Consider the following 14,047-nt stretch of genomic DNA (forward strand, 5'->3'; position numbering starts at 1 on the left):
GGACATTCCTTTATTAGCTACTCCCTTATCTTACAATGATTTTACCACTTTCATTGCCCAGTTGGAGCGAAAGATTGATGCATGAAAATGGAAACACCTCTTATTTACTGGTAGAGCCACTCTACTCATTTCGATTTTATCTTCTATTCCTCTTTATTCTATGTCTTCAATTCATATGCCGCTTTCTATTCTTAATCACCTTGAAAAAGAATTCCGTGCTTTCTTGTGGGACTACTCTGTTGATAGGAAAGGCCTTCATTTGCTCTCATAGGCAAAGATTTGCAAACCAAAGAATATATGGTGGTCTTGGGTTGCACTCTTTGAGACTCAAGCAGTAGGCTCTTTTCGGTAAACTTGCTATTAATCTAATGCTTCATCCTACATCTCTATGGGCTTAGCTTGTTATTGCTAAGTATAAATTTAAAAGCACTTGGCTTGCATATGGTAAATCTCATAAAATTTCTCCCATCTGGAACAGAATTTGCAAAGCTAGAATACATTTTCAGCATCACTTGCTCTGGATGGTGGGTTTGGGTACTTCTATTCATACTTTTTCAGATCCTTGGATCTCTAATGTACCTTCATCTTGGCTGCCAACTTATATAAATGTTAATAGCGATCTATCTTCAGCTATGGTGGCTAACTTTATTACAGCTGATCGAGAATGAGATGTTCAAGCTCTTGAGTTTTATTTTGGACATGATCTTATAAATATTATTCAAAGAATTTCTTTGCCTTAACATCTTTGGCCTGATATCCTTTGCTGGGCTACCTTAAACACCAATAAAGTGTCGTCTTCAGATCTTATCTCAGTTCTTATATCTGATGAATCATCTTTCAATCAGCAGTCCTATAGATGGATCTAGCAGCTACCAATTTTAATGAGAGTTAAATATTTTATGTGAAAACTTATCTAGAATGGTCTCCTACGTAGATTTAATCTTCATCACAAAGGAAGTCTTTCTAATTCCTTACTCTGCTGTAACTTATGCACTGGAATATTTGAAGACTTGGAGCATGTCTTAGTCACTGATCACTTTGCTCAGCAATGCTGGCATAGTCTCGTTATGAGTACACAGCTTTCAATTTTTTCTCATGCTCAGCCCTACTAGATTTACTTAATCAAGCTCAAATAGAGAAGAGGACCAAGACAATGCTGAGTATCATGGCTTGGCTCTTGTGGAACACTTGTAATGCTAGAATTTTTCAAAATCATAGCACTACACCTCAATACTTAATTCATCAATTTAATTGCTATATGATTGATCTGGGTGCATCAAATTTTAATTTGCATCCAAAGACCTAAGGTACCTCTCATATGCCATGGCACATTTCTACAACTCACTCTTTCTCTTCAGTGCCCCCTCCCTTTGGAGAATTGATGCTTAATTTTGATGCCGCTATCCAACTAGAAGTTGCTGGAATTGCATTTATTATTAGAGATGCTTACTACAATATTCTTTTAGCTTAGGGACACAGGATTAATCCCTGTTCTATTTCCATTGCTGAATTGTTAGCTATTTGGTATGGGCTCACTACTGCTGCTCATATTTTAAACAATCAAATGCTACATATTTCTGGAGATTCTCTTACAGTTATTCATTGGCTTTCTGAACAGTCCTTTGATGCTGTTGTTAACCAATCTTACTATAAAGATATTATCACTACTCTTAATCTATTTTTGGATTACACTTTAAGCACATCTATCGAGAGCAAAATCAAGCAGCAGATTGGTTGTCTAAATAGGCTCTTCTGGGTGACTGTTCTTTTTCTGTGGGAAATCTTTTGCCTTCCTCATTTGTTCGGATTATTCAGCATGATCAGCTTCAAATTGCTAAGCCTAGGGGGGCATTTAGTACTGTTTTCTTTCCAGCTGATATGTATGCTAATGGGATGAGTGGGGCTATTTTTATCTCTCAATTAATGTTTTCTATGTTTCTACCTATATACCACAGATGGCAGATTTAACCCCGGATGATGTGTGTGCTGATGGGATTAGTAGGGTTATATTTGTTTCTCCCTATATTATGTTGTTGGATTTTGACTGGGATTATTTTTTTTTCTCCCATTTGATGTTTCAATCTAGTTGTTGCTGATAGGAGCTGGTCTACTTCAGTCATTAGATGGTCGATATTGGCTGGTTTGTTCTCCTTTTATTATTTTTTGCCCCATTTGATGTTCTACCGGATGGGGTCTGTGATGAATTCTTTGCCTACTTTTACACTATGCCAATTCAAGGCCTTATGGATCTTGATTTGCTCCCAGATGATGATTTTTTTGCTGGAAGCTATGCTTTTATATTTGCTCCTCTTACTTTATGTCTCCCCAAGGTATTATATCACTTGTGTTGTTCTCAGACGATGAGTTTGCTATTTACATATGTCTTGTCTAAGGCATTATGCTTATTACTCTTACCCCAGATAATGAGCTTTCTGATGGAAACTGTATCTGCATTTATATACTTGTTTGCTGGTCTTCTAAGCTTGGGTTTTTTGTTTGCTGCCTTCTTCATCTCCCAAAGGATGCTTCTTATGTTCATCTCAGACCTCAGCACATGGTGCAACCACCTGTTTTTTTGATCTATTACTGTGGGATTTTGGGTTGCATATATTGGCCTTAAAGGATTTTGCTTGGATACCAGATATGGATTTTCATACCAGTATTTCTGTGCTTAAATTCTACTACAACTGTTGGACTATGTTCCCTCGATGTTCCTACATTAACAAGGTTTCACTACATATTTGATGCCAAACTTCTGCTTAGTCTCAAAATCAAATTTTACTTATAGTTGCAGTCATAGTCAGCAAGTTCCTGAAATGCTTGACTATTACAGATTTCATACAGTACGGGGCTTCATCTTTTGTGGTTGTTACTCAAACGGTTTTCTCAACTCATTTTTTACTTTTTGCAGTATCTTTTGAACAGCTTGTTTTATATTTGATCTACATGGTTACTGTTTGTTTCTCAACTCATTTTTTACTTTTTGCAGTATCTTTTGAACAGCTTTGTTGCGGCCAATCCCCTCATCGCCTGGTCGCCGAGAACGAGCGCCTGCAAAAGAAAGTCCGCACTGACCGGAAGTGGCTCCGGCGGGGACCCTCCGACGGTCAAGTCAGAGAGGAGACTAGGCAACGGTGAAAAAAAAATAAGGAGCTCAACGAGAGAGGGGACAAGTCCAAGAGTTTCGAAGGACCTTTAGCACTGTTGCCTTCCCCGATATATATAGTGGAGCGTGGTATGGCACCGTCATTAATGGCGCGGACAATTGAAGAATTGTCAATTCACTATAGACTGTCAGAGTCGCCGTAAAGGTGTCAAATCACCGTGGGGCCGTCAAATCACTAGGGTTGACAATGCCATAGGGGGATAATGCCCCTAGGCGGCAGTGCCGCATGCTGTTGTCAGGACTGATAGTCTCCGGCAGTAGTACGGCGATTGGAGGAGTCGACCGACCTTAGGTCGGTGGCCAGCTGAGGGGCGTCGGGTGGAGATTCGGGCCCCTCCGACGGTCAGTCGGGCACGTCGCGGGAGTCGGGCATCGGACCCCCTGGTGCAGTCGGTCAGGAGGGCGGAAAAGGTCTGCCGATCGACATATCCTCGTCGGTAGACAGCCGTCGATCGGTCGGTAACGGCACCCGACGATCGGTCGGTCGGTCGGTCGTGTATGCTCGATTATAAGTCGGCATGAGCGGGGTCGGTCGGTATTCCCCAACAGTTGCCCCCCTCCACTCCTGAGTCGGACGGCGTGCTGGCCGATGTCTTCGTTTGGGCAGTAGCGTTGGGCGAAAAGGAGTGGATCCTCTGTGTATCAAGTTTCGACCGTACCGTGGGTTGATATGATGTCAGGCATCTCATGAATGCCGGGCGATTCGCTGGCGTCAGATGTCCAGTCGGTGTCAAACGTCTCGTCGGTGTCAGACGTCCTGTCGGTGTCAGGTGTCATGTCGGTGTCGGACGTCCTGTCAGTGTCAGACGTCTCGTCCCATCGGGAAGGGAAACCGTCATTTCCGCCGCCCCTTCGGGGATGCGAAACGTCACGGCCTCTGTGCCACGTGGCATGTGGCCATTGGGACGGGTCCGTTGGAGCGGATTGAGGTGACGTGGCTCGATCTGAGGATAGGTGCGTCGAACCGTCGGGCCGACGGACGGCCGGATGACGCCATGTGACGAGATCTGGGGATTCCTCGTTGGTCGTGCCTTCATCTCGACCGTCGGGGGTACTATATATACAGAGTCGCCCATATTCAGTTTTTACCCCCCCTCACTTTGCTGTCGAGACTCTGCCCGCGTAATCCCTCATTCCAGGTACTCTTCTTCGCTTCCTTTCTCCTTAGGGGTTCTCTCTTCTCCTTCTGAGGGCCACCACCGCTTTCACCGTCTTCTCTTTTGCCTTCTCGCAATCTGCCCCTTCTTCTTCTTTTGTTTTAATCCATGGCCAGAACATCCCCCCGAGGAAGTCGGTCGGGAGAGTCGACTGACGACACTCGGTCGACCCCGGAGGTGGAGGTCTCTTCACTTTCGGGACCGAACGTCGATCGGCTCCGGGAGCAATATCACATCCCGGGACAGTTTCGGCTGTTCGCCCCTGGTGCCGACGGTCGGGTTAACAGCCCACCTGAGGGTCAGGTGGCCTTCTACGTTGAGGACCTCCGGGCCGGCCTTCGCTTCCCGATCCCAAAGTTCGTCCGAAACGTGCTTGACTATTACGGGCTGTGCCCGGCGCAACTCGCGCCGAACTCAGTTCGGCTAATAGTCAGTTTTGCTCTTCTGTGTCGGCTTTTGCCACTGATCCTTGGATCTCCCTCTTTCGAGCTTTCTTCGTCCTCCGACCCCATCCTAAAGCCCGAGGGTGGTGGTACTTCAATCCTCGGAAGGGGCTCTCTTTCATTACTGGTCTTCCGTCGTCTATTCACGGATGGAAGAACCAGTTCTTCTTCGCATCCTCTTCCACTCCTTGGGGGTTCCCTGTCCGTTGGGGGAATCCCCGAACCGAGCCGAACGAGAATAGTCGGGTGGAGGCTGAGGATCGGAAAGACTTCCACCGGCTGAAGGACATCTCGGTGCCGAAGCAGAGGGAGCTCGTCACCAAGCAGGCCCTGTACGACGCCGGCCTCAGCCCGGTCCCTCGCTTAGGTCGGTTCTCCATTTTTCTCTCCTTTTTCTTCTTTTTGTCCTTTCTCTATGGTGCTGACCGCCTGTCGTTATTTGCAGATATGCCGTTGAGATTAAGACTGACGGCAGCCGACGTACGTTAGTACGTCGTTCGGAAGAGGCCGACGCAAGGGGCCGGGCCGTCGCGGCCTCCCAAGAGGCCCCACGTAGCTCCGTCGAGCGAACCGACTGGGTCGGGGGTGGAGCTCGTCATCGCACTGTCGGCACCGACAGTGCTCGTCGAAGTCCCGTCCGAGGGACCGTCGGGCGAGGGCGCCGCCTCGCCCGAAAGAAGGGTGGCCGATGAGTCGGTCGATGGCACACCGGCTGCTCAGTCAGTAGAGGAGGATCGGGAGGAGGCGCACGAGCCCGAGTGACTCGCGCCCGCTGCTGCCGCACCGTCGATCGAGACTCGATCGGGTTCAAGCTTGCCGTCCATCTCCGACGTCAGGGCCTGGGCGTCCGATCGAGGGAAGGCCCCTAGGGCGTCGGGCGACGAAGGACGGTCGGCCGACGATGGAGGATCGACCGACTTCCCACTCCCCGAAGGTGCATCGGGCCTGGCCAACCATGACTTGGACAGGAGGCTGTGCCAGGCGCTCCTCCTTCCCGCCGACATCGAGGCGATGAAGAACCAGCATGTCTCTGACATGCTGTCTTCGTTCTACCCGATGATGATCCGGGTAAGTCCCTCTTTCCTTCGTTTCCAACGTGGTTTCCGTAAGCTCGGTCTCCTGACGGTCGGTTTTGTTTTATGCAGCTGGTTTACAACATATCCGAGCTAGAGGCCGGATACCGGAAGTTCGGTGATATGCGCGCAGCTTGGAGAGACAAGGTCGCGGTCGTTGAAGACGACAAGGTCGTCCTGGTCGACCAGCTGCAACAGTCGGTCGAACGGGAGGGCAGACTTGAGGGGGAGGTCTCCCGACTCAAGGGCGCCTTGGCGACATCGGAGTCGGAGCTGCAGTCAACCTGGGATGACGTGAAGAAGAAGTCCCGGACCATCCGTCGGCTTCGGCACGTGCGGGACAGCTTCGCCAAGGAGCTGGAGGCCGACCGTGAGCAGCTCTGAGTAAGCCTCAAAAATCTCGCTAAGGCCGAGGAAGGTCTATCTGTCGCCCAGGCCGACGCAAACATCGTGAGGGTAGAAGCGGAGTCGGCGAAGGAGGCCATGAGTCGGGCCGTCGAAGACTTCCGTGACTCGGAGGAATACCGAGAAGAGCTCCTGGAGAGCGGCTTCCTTTCGTATCGGGTCGGGTACGAGGATGCTTGGAAAGCCACTCGAAGCCTGTACCCGGAGCTTGATCTCGACAGCATTGTTTTGCCAGAGTCGGAGGCCCCAGCTGCGGAGGAGACAGCCGATCGAGCATCGGAAGGCCTCACCACCAGGGCGGAAGCTGAAGAAGACGCAGAGTGAGCTACTGAAGATCAGGCGACCCCGACTGCTGAAGCCAGAGCGGGTTCGCCGACCGTCCCCCGTCGTTATCCAGTGGAGGAGGCTGACTCCGAGGACTAGTCGGTCTTTTATTTTTATTTTTCCTGTACTTTCGTTTGTCATACTTGACCTGATCTTCAATGAAATCAAAGTCAAAGTTTTTTGGACTTGAACTTTTTCCTCCTGCATGTCTTTCTTTTTTTTTTTTATGTGTTGTGGAATGCATTTGAACACGTAAGTCGCTAACCCATATAGATCAGTTAGGACGTTCGGTAATTCTTGCCGCCACGAAGGTAGAACAAGTTCCGACCTTGGATCGGCCTTTCGATGGTCGAGGGCCTAAGTCGGGCATCCTTCGCCCGACTGTGAGTCGGGCGTCCTTCGCCCGGCTGTGAGTCGGGCATCCTTGTCGAGCCGAAAGCCGATCGACCGTCGGATAAGACTTGGCGGTCGGATCTCTTTCGACACATTCGGTCGGATGTCGTTCGGCACGTCTAGTCGGGGGAGCGATGATAAGTCGGATCCCGATACCCTAATGTCGGGTACTTACGCTGCGCCACGTGATATACGGTGGTAAGCCGAATATCTTCCGACCGACCGTAGCTCGGTCGGTGAGTCATGAATGCGACAGTGGTCGCTTCGTGTGATAGACGGTGGTAAGCCGAATATCCTTCGACCAACCGTGGCTCGGTCGGTGAGTCGCGACGGCGGTCGCGCAGGCGTTTTGCCTTTCTTTGGTCGGGGCCCAGTCGGCAAGTTAGCCGATCGTTTGGCCCAAAATTTCGATCGTAGAAGGAGTGTTAACTCCCGTTGTCATGGACGGTTCGGCCCTTGTGAGCGTCCGATACATCGTCGGTGATCGGGCCGTCGGTTCCATGTGGACATTAAGTCCGAGTCGGGACTCATCCTTCTTGGCAAGCGCCGATCATCAGTCGAAGAGTTAAAACTCTGAAATTTGAAACTGGATTTGTATTCCGAATGAACAGGCACAAAGTTCATTGGTGATACAACTTCAGGTTGTCAGCATTCCAGGTCCGGGGAATGGGTTTCCCTTCCAGAGTTTCCAGTCGGTAAGCCCTTGGCCCGTAGGTATCTGCTATCATGTAGGGTCCTTCCCAGTTTGGAGCTAGCTTTCCTTGGTCCAAAGGCTTCGAGACCTCTGCCTTTCTTAGGACTAGGTCCCCAGGCCTGAAGAGCTTTGGTTTGACCTTGGTGTTGTAATATCGGGCTACCCTCTATCGGTATGAAGCCATACGAAGTTGAGCCTCATTCCGTAGTTCGGGGAGGAGGTCTAGGTCGGCTCTCCGGCAATCAGAGTTGTTCGGCTCTTGATACTGCTCGACCCCGGTAGATGGCAGCCCAATCTTGAGTGGTATCATCGCCTCCGTCCCATAGGCCAAACTGAAAGGCGACTCCCCGGTCGGAATGCGGGGGGTCGTTCGGTAAGCCCACAGGACGAAGCCCAGCTCGTCGACCCAGAGGCCCTTGGCTTCATTCAGTCGGGTTTTAAGCCCATGCAATATGGTCCGATTGGTCACCTCGACTTCGCCATTGGACTGTGGTTGCCCGACTGAAGTCAGTCGGTGCGTGATGTGAAACCTCGCGCAGAAGTCTCTGAAGTCTTGGTTGTCGAACTGTCATCCGTTGTCGGTGATAATGGTATGCGGCAATCCGAACCTGAAGATGATGGACTTTTGGACGAAGTCCTCCATCTTCCGTTCGATAATCTGTGCCAGGGGCTCGACCTCCACCCACTTGGTGAAGTAGTCGATGGCGACGACTATGAACTTCCTCTGGCCCAATGTCGGAGGGAAAGGACCAAGGATATCGACCCTCCATTGAGCAAAGGGCCATGGGGCGGCAATAGGAGTGATTTGGCTGGCTGGTCGGTGTTGTACGTTGGCGTACTTCTGGCACGGTTCGCACTTTCGAACCAACTCAGCCGCGTCCTTCCTCATGGTGGGCCAGTAGTAACCCTGCCGTAGGACCTTGTAGGCTAAGGATTTGCCTCCCAAGTGACTCCCGCAGATTCCTTCGTGCACTTCTCTGAGTGCGTAATCTGCGTAGGTCGGTCCCAAGCACCTGAGCAAGGGAAGGGAGAACGATCTTTTGTAGAGTCGGCCATCCATGATCACATATTGGGAGGCCGACCATCGGAGCCGCCTGGCCTCTGTGGGATCTTCAGGGCTGATCCCATCGGTTAGGTACCGAACAATCGGATCCATCCAGCTTGGTTCGGCCGTCAGTTGTAGCACCTCCTCGACCTTGTCGATACTCGACTGCTCGAGATTCTCCACGAACGTCCGGCCCAAAGAGTCGAAAGTCGAGGTTGCCACCTGGAGAGTGCATCGGCCCGGGCGTTCTTCGACCTGGGGATGTGGAAGATTTCAAAATACCCGAGGCGCATCACGAGATCCGTCACTTTCTGGAGATATTTTGCCATGGCTGGATCTCGCGCCTCGAATTCGCCTTTGACCTGCCCCACGATCAGCTGAGAATCGGAGAATGCCCTGAGGCTGTCGATCCCAAGTTTCCTTGCCATCCTCAAGCCGGCGAGGAGTGCTTCATACTCGGCTTGATTATTGGAGGCTTTGAAGTCGAATCGGAGGGCGTACTCGGTGACTACCCCATCCGAGTTGGTGAGCAGGAACCCAGCCCCGCTCCCTTGAGCGTTCGAAGCTCCATCGATGTGCAGTACCCAGGTGGAGACCGGGTTAGGCTTGGAGACCGCGTCTCATCCGGGGTCCACATCTTCCGACCCTTGGTCGGTCGTCGGACATTCTGCAATGAAGTCAGCTAGGACCTGGGCCTTTAAGGCAGGTCGCGGTCGGTACTGTATGTCGAACTCGCTGAGCTTCATCGCCCACTTTGTCGGTCGTCCCGATGTGTCAGGTCGGTGCAGTATCGCCCTCAGGGGCTGGTTGGTGAGAACCAGAATGGCATGCGCCTGGAAGTATGGGCGGAGTCGCTGTGCGGAGACGGTCAGGGCGAAAATCATCTTTTCTATCTCCGAATATCGGGCTTCAGCGTCGCGGAGCACTTTGCTGGTATAGTAGATAGGTTGATGGGTTCGGCTCTCATTTTCTCTGACGAGCACCGAACTGACCGCCTCGGGGGAGGTGGCCAAATAGAGATACAATGTCTCCTCGACCTCCGACTTCACAAGCAACGGTGAGGAAGCCAAGTACCTCTTCAGATCCTCGAAGGCCTGTTGGCACTCATCCGACCAAGAGAAGCCCTTCGCCTACCTCAGAGTTTTGAAGAACGGGAGGCACCTTTCAGCCGATCGAGAGATTAACCGGCTGAGAGCGACGATTTTTCCATTCAGCTGCTGGACTTCCTTCTTGGTGTTCGGGTGGCGCACGTCGATGATGGCCTTGATTTTCTCGGGGTTGGCCTCGATTCCCCATTACGAGATGAGGAACCCGAGGAACTTCCCGAGGTTACTCCGAAGGCGCACTTAGTCAGGTTCAGCTTCATCCGGTGTCGTCGTAGAGTGCAGAAGGTTTCTTCGAGATCCCAGACATGATCCAGAATCTGTGCACTTTTTACCAGCATGTCGTCGACATATACTTCCATGTTGCACCCGATCTGATCTTTAAAGACCCTGTTGACAAGTCGTTGGTAGGTGACGCCGGCATTCTTCAGCCCGAAGGGCATTTTTCGGTACCAGTAGAGGCCCTTGGGGGTCACGAAGGTAGTGTGCTCCTCATCTTCGGGCGCATCCAGATCTGGTTGTACCCGACGAAGGCATCCATGAAGCTGAGCAGTCAAAATCGGACGTCGCATCCACCAGCTGGTCGATCTTTGAAAGTGAAAAGCTATCCTTCGGACAGGCCCGATTCAAATCGATGTAGTCGATACAAATCCTCCACTTTCCGTTGGCTTTCTTGACCATGACAACATTGACGAGCCAATCGGGATATGTAGTTTCTCTGATGAAGCCTGCCTCGAGTAACTTGTCCACTTCTTCGTCGATGGCCTTCTGTCTTTCAGGAGCAAAAGACCTTTTCTTCTATCTCACCGGCCTCATCGTCGGGTCGATGTTGAGTCGGTGCGTTATTATCTCCGGGGGGATGTCCGACATATCTACTGCCGACCAAGCAAATATGTCGGCGTTGGCCTTCAGCAGCTTCGCCAACCGTTGTCGTTCTGGATCGGATAGTTGAGACCCGACCCATACCTTTCGATTGGGGCTCTCCGCTATCGGGATTGACATGAGCTGTTCGGTCGGTGAGCCCCGTTCTTCCTCCTCCTGTTGGTCTAGTTTGTCGATCATCAGGGAGCCCTTTAACTCGTCGCTTTGAGCGGAGATCTGGAAGCATCGGCGAGCGAGCTGTTGGTCTCCACGCATCTCTCCGACTCCATTTTTGGTCGAAAATCGAACCAAGAGATGGTACATCGAGACAATCGCCTTGAGGGCGTTTAGTCCGGGTCTTCCAAGTATGGCGTTGTAGGCCGAAGGCACTTGGACGACCGCAAAAGTCAAATGGACCATGCTTTGTCGTGGTTCGGTGCCGACCGTCACGGGCAGGGTAACTTCTCCTTCCATCGCGACGGCGTTCCCGGCGAAGCCTATCAAGGGCGTAGGGATCCTCTTGAGTCGGTCGGTTGATAGTCGCATCCGGGAGAAGGTCGAGTAAAACAAAACGTTCGTTGAACTTCCATTATCTACAAAAATTCTTTTTACAACATAGTTCGCTATTGTCGCCGAGACAACAATAGCATCGTCATGTGGAGTTTGGATGCCCCGAGCATCTTCTTCCGTAAAGGTAATTACGTCGTCCGGGCGTAGCCTCTTCGTCGGCTCCCCTCCAGCAGACTTCCCCGGGCCAAGTCATTTGGAAATCATATTGATGACCTCGGCCGTTGGCTGATTAGTCATCGCTTCTTCAGTCGGCTGGGGTCGTTGATCGGCGACTGGTTGAGTCGGCGGGTTGCTCCAGAATTTATCGAGATACCCTCGGTGGATGAGAGCTTCGATCTCATCCTTAAGTTGGATGCATTGCTCGGTATTGTGGCCGTGGCCCCGGTGGAATCGACAGTACTTTCATCGATCAAGGCCTTTTGCCTTCAGAGGCAGAGGCCGTCGCAGGTACTCTTCCCCCTTGATCTCCATCCAAATCTGCGCACGGAGAGCAGAGAGAGGAGTGTAGGAGTCATACCTGGGGCGTGTCGGCCTTGGAGTCTGTCGTCGGGGAGACTTCTGGTTTCGTCGCGGGGGTGAGACCCGACAGTCGGTCGGGGCCTACTAGGTTCGGCGGGATCCCGACCCTTTCTTCGCTTTTCCTTCGGGCCCTTGAACTCGGTCAAGCACCGGTCGGAGGCTCCTTCGTCCGCACGCATGTATTTGTACGCGCGCTTCAATAGTTCGGCATACGTCTGGGGAGGGTCTTGTCCAGTGAGTAAGTGAACCGGGATGTCCTCAGCCCCTGTTTCATGGTCGAGATAGCCATGTCTTCGTTGAGGTTCCGGACCTCAAACGTGGCCGCGTTGAATCGCGTCACCGAGTGTCGGAGCATCTCGTTTTCTCTCTGTTTGAGGGAGAAAAGGCTGTCCGATATTCGCGATGGCTTCCGGCTGGTGCTGAAGTAAGCCACGAAAGAGTGCTCGAGCTACCCGAAGAAGTGGATACTTTCCGATCGAAGATCGGAGTACCAGGCCCTGGCAGCTTTGCGGAGCGTGGCGGGGAAGCCGATGCAAAAGAGAGCGTCGGTTGCCCCTTGAATCGTCATGAGAGCTTTGTAGCTCTCCAGGTGGTCGATTGGGTCGGTGGAGCCGTCGTAGGGCTCCACGTGCGGCATCTTGAACCGACTGAAAATCGATTCATCGAGGATGAGTCGGGAGAGAGGTTGGACGGTCTGGAAGTCGACGTCGTTTGAAGACTTCTGCCCGTCCACCTGCAGCTGCGCGAGCCGACGGTCGATTTTCTCGAACCTGCGTTCGTAGTCGTCTGTCCGTCGGTGTTGGGAGACCCCAGGAGTGGAGTCTCCGAAAGATTCGAGAGAGAGGCGGATGGCGTTCGTGGGCATTTCTCCTTCCTTGCTCATTCTAGCTGGGAGGGAGAATGCCGTCGGGACCGGTGGGCGTCGTGCCGCGGCCGTCCCTCCTCCTCTCTGTAGGAGCGCTGTGGCAGGTGCTCCTGCGGAAGTGATGGAGATCGACGCGGATGTTGGCGGCTGCTCCTGGAGGGCATCGGACGTGCCGCTGGTTTTCCGACCGGTGATGGCGGCAGCTGGACCGGTTGTTGCTGAAGGCTTTTGACCGCGTCCGTCAGCACGGTCATCTGCCGCACGATCGCTGCGATTTGCGCCTCCGTGGTCACTGCGGGGTGTGGAGAGCTGGGTTCCACCGCGGAGGGTGGAAGAGAGGCCTCTTCCCGACGGGAAGAGCGCCTTGCCGATCCAGTGACCCTCGATCGCTGAGCTCTTGTCTTTGTCATCTTGAATTCCGTGAGGGTTATAGTCCCTGGTGCTGTCAACGAAGCACTAACTTGTCACTATGAGCGTTGCTGCTCCGCCCGCCCCTTCCTGGCGCGCCAATCTGTTGCGGCCAATCCCCTCGTCGTCTGGTCGTCGGGAACGAGTGCCTGCAAAAGAAAGTCCGCACTGACTGGAGGTGGCTCCGACGGAGATCCTCCGACGGTCAGTCGGGCACGTCGCGGGAGTCGGGCAACGGATCCCCTGATGCAGTCGGTCAGGAGGGCGGAAAAGGTCTGTCCGACCGACATATCCTCGATCGGTAGACAGTCGTCGATCGGTCGGTAACGGCATCCGGCGATCGGTCGGTCGGTCGGTCGTGTATGCCTGATTATAAGTCGGTATGAGTGGAGTCGGTCGGTATTCCCCAACAAGCTTGTTTTATATTTGTTCTACATGGTTACTGTTTATTTGGCTTATGTATCCTATAAACAGACTATGTAATGTGGTGATTGTAAACAGACTGTTTCCTTTTCAATGAAGACCTTCTTTCTACCAAAAAAAAAAAAATAATGGTGCAAGTGCCGTTTGGTCCAAAGGTTTTAATAAAAATGATCTTTCCAAAATCGATATGTTCAGAATTTTATAAAAGTTAGGAAAGATTTCCTAGTGATCTGAGCTAATCTTGGTATTCCAGAAAACTAAAAAAGTAAGTTTGATAAGAGAATTAGGTTTTTCCAATTCCCAATCATCAGGATATTGACGGATTTCACCATTGCTCGACTTCTCAACCTGCCAGGAACTATCCGCATATTCCTATCCCACTATATAACTACCTTCCTCAGCCATATATTCTCTTCCAATTTTCCTCCATCTATCAAGTTGTAAAAGGCCATTAATAGAAGGCGTGAACTATCAGTGCATCATGAATGTCTCCTTCTTTCTCCTCCTACTCTCTTTCACCACTTTCTCTTTATTATGAGATCTTTTCTAATAGATTCTTATAAGCTGTATATGAGGAAAGTTTTTTTTTGTTATTGTA

This window comes from Elaeis guineensis, chromosome 4 (genome assembly GCF_000442705.2).
Source record: "Elaeis guineensis isolate ETL-2024a chromosome 4, EG11, whole genome shotgun sequence".
Lineage (NCBI taxonomy): Eukaryota > Viridiplantae > Streptophyta > Magnoliopsida > Arecales > Arecaceae > Elaeis > Elaeis guineensis.